An 8,310-nucleotide genomic window follows, 5' to 3' on the forward strand; every position below is an offset into this window, starting at 1 on the left:
TAATCTTGAATGCTCATTGAATATTTGATGCACAATTGTTCTTGATAAGCTACAGATCACTTATCTGTTTTTACAATGTCCCATAAGGCAGCCACTCCCTGTTTTTACAGAAGTGAATCCGTCAGTAGTATGGTATATGGTTATCTATATCCTACAAAGTTTGCTGTAGATCTTATTCCATCAGTTAGATGGAATGCAGCGTTCTCAATATCACATCAATCCACCTTGAATTTAGCCCATCAATACTGTAAGTATATAGATCCCCAAATAGATATACATAGGGGTCTATTCACGAAGCTGCCGAAGGGTCTGGCCGTAGCTTCGGCCGATCCTTCGGCTAGCTTCGGCCCCAGGACCCCTTCGGTTCAGTAGAACCCGAGGGGGTGCTGTACGGGCTATTCACAATAGCAAAAACCGCCCCGATATCACGATATTTTGCGCATGCGCGGTATTGTTGCGGCTTTAGGTGACGTCTCTCAGCTCCCGGTTACCCTCTCGTCCTGGAAAGCATTTGATCCACGGACCGGGCCCGGGGGTTGGGGACCACTGCTCTAAGGGACCGAGCAGAACAGCCGAGCCGAATGCCGCTCGACGGCATTCGGCTATTCACTCACTGCTGTTCGGGATCTTAGAATAGCTCGAACAGCAGTGAGTAGCCTGCCGGAGGTTCGGCATGTTGGATCGGCTGAGTCGAACTCCTGCACTTCGGGTCGGCCGAACAGTGTTCGGCTCACTTCACTTCAGATGGGTCATTTACTCGGCTGCCCTCGGCAGCTTTGTGAATAGACCCCCATAGTTTTTCACTGCACTATATTAAATCCTTTAATGGGAAATCTCCATATAACCAGCCTGTCAGATATATTTAGCAAAGTGAAAATCCAGAGCTCATAAAGCAAATGTGCTTAACATGTTAAGCTGCAGCAATCCCAAATGGATCCAGCTTGCAAAGGTTCTCATACATAGAAACTTATAGATGACATTATTTCACATTTCATCTAGGGTCAGTCTATGCAGCTCTTCAAATTAAGCACACTGCTTTTCTTGCCTTGTACTAAGTAGTGATGGGCCGAACAGACCCGAGTTCAGTTCGTATTTGAACGTCCGAAAATGTCAAACTCAATGGGTTAGAACTTTCTGAAACGATTGTCTCCTTTTAAGAGGGCTTATATGCAAGTTATTGGCCATAAAAGGTGTATGGGGATTTGGGTACTGCCCTAGGGGACAGGAAACAATGGAAAAAATAAAGTTTTGAAAGGAACAGTGATTTTTGCATCAAGGGTAAGAATAAAAATGAAAAATTCCTTCAAATATCGTGCCTGGGGGTCCCCATAAACTGCCTGTGAAGTGGCGGATCCATACGCTGTATACAACTCTGATATAGAACGCTGTATACAACTCTGATATAGAACGCTGTATACAACTCTGATATAGAACGCTGTATACAACTCGGATATAGAACGCTGTATACAACTTGGATATAGAATGCTGTATACAACTCGGATATAGAACGCTGTATACAACTCGGATATAGAACGCTGTATACAATTCTGATATATAACTCTGCTATAGATTCTCTTTTCACTCCTGCAACACACTACTTAGGGCTGCAGTGTAAGCAGCCTTATATAGTGTGCTGCTGGGACTTAGCTATGAGCCATGATTGGGCAAAGTCTTGCACCTGACCTTTTTTCAGGTTCAGAAAGCGCATTGCCTTGTGGGATGTTGCGCGGTCGAACAGACCGCAAACATCCCACAAAGTTTGTGCTTCGTGCGAAAGCTCGAACTAGCGATGTTCGACTCGAACTCCTGTTTGACTCGAACATACAGCCCATCCCTAGTACTAAACAATCCCAATTGTATCCCGCCTATAACATTATTTATATACAATATGGGACCTCCTTATTTGTTTTTTTCCATTTAATATCAGAATGTCACTTTCATGGCAAGGTCAATCTGAAGCAAAAAATTGTATTGCAGTTCACAATATGTAGTTGAAAGCAGATTTACACATTATATCCGTCTGCACAGATCACAGTATCAAATACACAAAACAAATGGCAGTCCATGAGGGGAACTTATCCCATCCACAGTGGAGAGTGTCACCAGCTAGACTCTGAACCGGTCTCACCACATCCAGGTGACTACAACAGGAAACTGGTAGAGAGATAACAAACCAGCCTCCTTTAACAACCCTACATGTGCCATGTATAAATACATAAAGTTCCTTTTTGGGGGCACTGAGCTCTATTTAGGGATCGGAATGTGTAAAGTCTAAACCTGGCTCTAAAATAGGAAAAATCATTCTTAAGGAAAAGGGCTCTTTTTAGTTCTGTACTTGCCTTCAGGAGGATGTCCTCGGTCAGTACTAGGTGGCATCAATAATATTTGAGCCAATTGAGACTTCACACTACCTTCCAACTTAATGAACACCCATTTCATGTAAACGGTGTTTAAATGTTTGTTGGAGAACCTCTTAATTTGGGTAATTCTTTTACCTTGTTTCACATTATGCTGAAGCTAATCCTGTGCTTTTTCAGTGTGCACAATAATGCACCTTTTGTCTTGGATTACATGCAGGCTATTACACAAAATGAAAAAGCTTGACCTGAGCGTATCCATTGATATGACAGGTCCCTGTCTGGATTTGTAGGCTTGGGTTTGGTAGCTGGTGCTATAGAAAGGTGCTCTCCTGCCATAAGGAAGTGTCATTATGTGTGATACTGTTATACAGAGAGGGACACCAAAAGAAAGCATGAGTAAGCAGGGCCACTTCTGCAACATACTTCCTGGTCCATATTATCCTATTAACTATGTTGGTGAGGCATGGTCAGAGTATTGCTGAAATATAAATAATATAGAATATATAAATGAAATTACTAGAAAAGAAAATGCAGTGTCTGCATGGCCTTATGTTATGGAAAAAGCAGCATGTGTTGCTGACACTGGTTGAAGCAACTTGTTTACAATGGCTAAACTGGCTGCTAAAATCTTGTAATGTATTTGCACTACACAGTCTGTGCCTCTCGGAAAGCAAATTGTGCATTCAAGTAGTTAAATATGAGCCTGAGGAAGGGGCACAGTGGAGCATCATGTAATACAAGTGTCTCTGCTGTTCGCTAAAAACTGATGTAAATAATCTTGTGTTTTAAGATGATATCTGTAGCTTCCCTGTGCAGAATGAGCTGGAGAGATATGTATCAGTTAGCTTTTTCTGTAAATAAATGTCTGTTGTATAATAAATGTTATAAGACTAGAACTTGCATATTTACACTCTGTTCTCAGAAAACTGAAGTTGAAATTTTGAGTTGCAATGTCTACCGTAACTGCTGTCAGTTTATAACATTTCAATATGTAGCAATTTGAAACATAAGCCCTTTGTGTGTAGGGTCCACAATTCCTACAGAAATTTGTGTAAAATGTCAGTTTAAATACAAATATTTTCCTATCAAAAGACCTTTATTTCTGTTCAGTCAATCTTGTAATATGTAAGACATCATTGCTAATGGGTCTACATAAATGCATGTTGATTTGCCCATGTCACTCCGCATATATCTACATATTGATCTGTGTATGACTGTCCATCTATTTGGTAACATGTAATGTAACGTAACCCAGGGTGTCTTGTTGTCCATAAGTATTAATATCATCTATGTGATATAGACTTCACTGCCAATCACTTTTTCAATGCCCATCCATTTCTGTCTGTGCCAATGCCAATTAAAATGTATATCAATCAGATTGATTTTCTGTAGGTCACTTGCTTTCAGGTGTGATCCACCTTGCATTTGAAATTTGATTTGTGAAATCATTGACAGGTGGGAATGCAAAGAGAGATACATTCCTGGTGGTCAGCAGGGTCACTAGAACTAGCGTTCCCATTGGAACAGTCCCCATTTATTCCTGTTCTGATGACAAACCAAAATTTTAGATTTTCTTTCAGTGATAATGGTCAGCAGGACAAATAGAGAGGGTTCATCTTCCTAATGTGGACACAGACAGGAATAAAAACCTAGCAGATCCATCTTCACTCTTTTCAAAACAAAAAAAAATGTTGGCTTCAGTTGCACTTTAATCAGTCTGTTCATCTGCATCTGTCCATCAGAATTGGTTGATTTATCAATGACTGACTACCTTCACGTATCTGCCTGCATAAGTAGTAATCAAAACAAGAAGAAAAAGTGGAGGAGTATGCACAAAATATATTGTAGGTTGGGAAGCAATGGCTGTACTTGAAACCAGAATATTTTTTTTTTTTGACATGTAATTAGCTGAAGCATTTCCAGTGTTTTTATTTGCCTTCCTCTGGGTCCAGAGTGACCTCACAGACCTTTCAGAATCTCAGCTATTGCGAGGTATTGCTAGTAACCAGTGGACTTCCATATATGTTGCTCCATACCAGAGTCTATGAAATTTCTTATTGTGTGCTGTTTGCAAAATATTTCAATTTTTGTATATTGCTAAACTAAAAAAAAAGTCTGTTTTCAAAATGATATATTTGTGATTGGTGTCTGTTAACTTTGTTGTACATTGTAAAATAATCAATAAGCAAGTTTCTTGTAAAAATGGGCAAGTTGTGTTGCCAATGGTTTTAAATCCATCCAATTTATGAATTGATATGTTCCCTTTGCAAACCATAATGCTCCCTCAAGAATAACAAATTGTTGCTTTTGAAATTTTTAGCTACTTGAGCACAATGTGAGCAGTGGGTGACGTGGAACAGGAAATTTATAGTGACTATGCATATATTTTCTTAGGGTTAGGTCTAAAAAAATAAAAATGTCACAATTGTTTTGATTATTTTACCTGGGTGACTATGATCCTTGGCTTTTAGGTTGCTTATAAATATTTCCTTTTTATACTTTCAGGCTCTAGGTTTCTTTAGGCATGTGTAGCTGCCTGACCTTGGTTCCTCTGCTTAAAAAAGCCTGGATTTTATAGTGTTCAATAGCTTGAATTCCACTTTACACATTCCCCTTTATGAGTCAGAGAAGTGCAAACGAGAAAAAAAATTATATCCTGTGAAACTAATGTAGTTGTACAAAAAATAGTTTATTTTTTAAAAAAATGATATAAACAGTGAAAAAAGAAATCCCAGACTATTACAGTTTCATTTTTAACACTAATTTCATCTACCTAATTCCCAGCCACTCTGTTTTGTTGACTGCTTAGTTGCATACTGTTTGTACATTCCGGTCTAGAGATATTAGTTTTATGGGGTGTGTACAGTTGCATTAAATAACTGCATATAGATTTGTATCAGTCATTGTTTATAATACATTTGTAGTTTTGCCAAGCATTAATTGCACCATCCATTGCCTGTAGCATAACCATGGTGATCGCTATTAATGCACCACCAAGGCTGAATATTCTTTTATAGTGATTAAGGAGTCTTCAAACATTACTGCTGTGCCGCTTAGGTACCTACTTTCTTCAAGGATCTTGGAGTTAGCGTTGTGGATTACTTTCTAAGCCACAGATGTGAGAAAATGGGGTTCAATAAAATGTGCTTTCTTTAACTCTAACTGACATATACAGTAGTTAGCCGAAAATTCAGGCAGCCAAAAGGTTCTCATGTAGGGTAGTGGCTGCAGAAGGACAATACTATGGGATATCCAAGCAACATATCTCAGTTCTGGAAACACAGACAAGCCTTATTCAAAGAACAGAGCAGGAAAGTTGGAAAGCTCAATTAAAATGAAATTCATTTCTCATGTTAAGCATAGCAACAGGTCCACTTCACCTCCCCTTTCGACTGGCTTTCGACTGCTTTAACTTATCTCCCCTGTTTTTTTCTGTCCTGTAGGAATAAAGGGACACAGCCTAGTGTATTATTTATTTATTACAGGTATTTATATAGCACCGGCCATTTACGCATAACTTTACATAGTTGCAAATTCACATCAGTCCCTGCTCGCAGGGAGATTACAATCTAAGGTATGCATACATATGAGGGCTAATTTAGACAGGAGCCAATTACCCAATTTCACTTCACTTCGGAAAGGTGGACAACTGAAAGTAAGTCTGTTTGTTTTTTGGCCTATCTTAGTAGATCTATTGATCATGCTGGGTGTGTTTCTTTACATCAACCTTTCATTCATACATTAAGGTATCATCTGCTTAAGTTAGACAAAGGGAAAGGTTTCCCTTCGTTTAGTGAATATAGTGAAGCTCAGCTGACTTACATCATCCAATCATGTACAAGCTAAAATATTAAAATATTGTTTTTTGACATTTTCCTTGCACATGATTGGGTATTCTTTGCAAAGCGAAATTTCGCCACAGACTAAGGGGAAATTTCCCCTGCCATGTGAAAATTCCCTTGCAAAGTGAACAGCTTTTTGCCTTTAATAAATCAGCCCTATAGAGTCTGTCTTTCATTGTCTACTTCTTCTGTAATTTTTTGGTTTCTATTTACCATGCTGAACCTTTTAGCTTCAATACCTTTTTTATTTACCCAAAGCGTGTATGCAGATCAGGACTTCTGACATTTCCTCAACTTTCCTGATCTCTATACTTGTTCCAGATCTGAGACTTGGAAAGTATGGAAACAAGTGGGTCAACATAACAGGAGGTAAGAAATGGCTGTCCTTGTGTATCTCATATGACAGATTTATTTTAAATAGCCATTGCAGCCCTTTTTAACACAAGATGTGTTTAGTGGGTTAGGAGATGTAGATGAAGGCAGAAACTAGAGCAAGAAAAATGCCAAAAGAAAAATTAGAGCAGGTAGACTGCATCCCATGAGTAAGTTTGTTGACTTCCTACATAGTCTAAATACACAGCCGATATGCATAGATTTTACTTACCGAAGAATTTGTATATGTGTTCAGACGGATTTGTGATCCAGGAATTTCTACTAGAAAGTATAGCCAAGTTGGTGTCCTCTCTACATTAAGCAATAAAGCCTGTTCATCAAGCCTGCTGACACGACAGTGAAGCCAATGCAGTGCACTTTGCTCTGTCCTCCTGTAAATATGGTTAAGCTGTTCATAGAGCTGTGTAAAGCAGTAGAGCTCTGATTAGCCCAAAGTGCCACCCCTCTCACTCCCAGTATGAGTGCTGCTGTGCAAGGGATCACAGGAGGCAATTATGAGGGCATAGGTATTTTTGCTAATTCTTTATAAATATAAAATTACATTTGAATCATGATCAGCAGGCATGAGAGACTAAAACTACGTTTATTTTTACAAACTCTTTAATATTTTGAAAAGTTTAAAAAATACACACAATTTTCTATGAAACGATAGTAAACTAAAATGCACTTTTATATCATAAAAATATTTGTAATTTTGTTAGACAGGTTTAGTGCTATTTGGGCTGAAACAAAATCTGTAGCGCTTACAAACTCATAATTTCAAAATACAAATAAGTACCATACAAGCTTTTTGGATTCATATCCAGTGCGAGAACTGCATAACTTAAGTATTTACAAAATGTACATATAAAACTAGTAGAAAATGCATTTTATTACAAATATACACAATTTTCTTAAGAGCTTTTACAGGCTGTACAAATATTCATATGAAAATATAAAATTTAATGTATAAATACAAAATGGCTTTGATGGTTTTATGTGTTTGCAGACTGTAATTGCTTTCAGTGTTTGGGTAGAGAATGTTCAGATCTAAAAAGTCAAACTTTTAGATTTTTCAGGAGTGATGCAAGGGTCTCTGCATACTGCAATAGTGCTCATACTCTTTAATATGTAGCCAGGCTGTTGTGTCCATCTTAGTCTTTGGATGATTTGCCATATCTGATTGGGGTGATGGTCAATACAATGGTATAAATGAATTACACAGAGGCAGTCGTCATACAGTATTCTATATTTTGTTAGCCTGAGTAGTGTTTTTGCCCTGTGTATGCAGTGATTATTATATTTAATACATTATTACTCAGGTTATAATTAATCGTTTTGTACTGCATGTATAAAATAATTCAGGGAACATTTATTCTACTTTGATATCTCATCGCAAAAGCTAGTGAAATTCAATGGTATATCTTGAGACAAGTGAAGCTTGTCAAAATAAAATTGTGGAATCTGAAGCTTTCTACAGTCACACAAAGGACGTGTTGAGTTCTGACTATAAAAACTGTGGTTTAAATGCATCAGTAAGTTGTCCTTGAAGGATGACCTCTTCTCCTACCTCTCCTACTTATCCCACTCCGTTACCAGGTGACTGCTGCTCTAGACAGCTAAGATAGGAAGGAGTCCTTTGTTAGTGTTCTACAGGTATATGGGAACTTGTAACATTTAAACAAGTGATGCTAGAAAAGAATTTGAAGAGTTAAAATTGGTGTTCTGCATTGTTT

The 8,310-nt window shown here is 38.1% G+C and overlaps 1 protein-coding gene across 1 annotated transcript in view; it reads left to right on the plus strand.

The window, feature by feature from the left end:
* FAM3C (family with sequence similarity 3 member C) overlaps positions 1-8,310 on the plus strand; it is a 52,201-nt gene that overhangs the window by 43,246 nt on the left and 645 nt on the right. The window contains exons 11-12 of the transcript XR_001941303.1: positions 3,191-3,194; positions 6,139-6,148. The gene's annotated coding sequence lies outside the window, so the exon portion shown is untranslated. The remainder of the gene's footprint in view (positions 1-3,190; positions 3,195-6,138; positions 6,149-8,310) is intronic.

This window comes from Nanorana parkeri, unplaced genomic scaffold (genome assembly GCF_000935625.1).
Source record: "Nanorana parkeri isolate BGI_ZX_2015 unplaced genomic scaffold, ASM93562v1 scaffold301, whole genome shotgun sequence".
NCBI classification, from domain to species: domain Eukaryota; kingdom Metazoa; phylum Chordata; class Amphibia; order Anura; family Dicroglossidae; genus Nanorana; species Nanorana parkeri.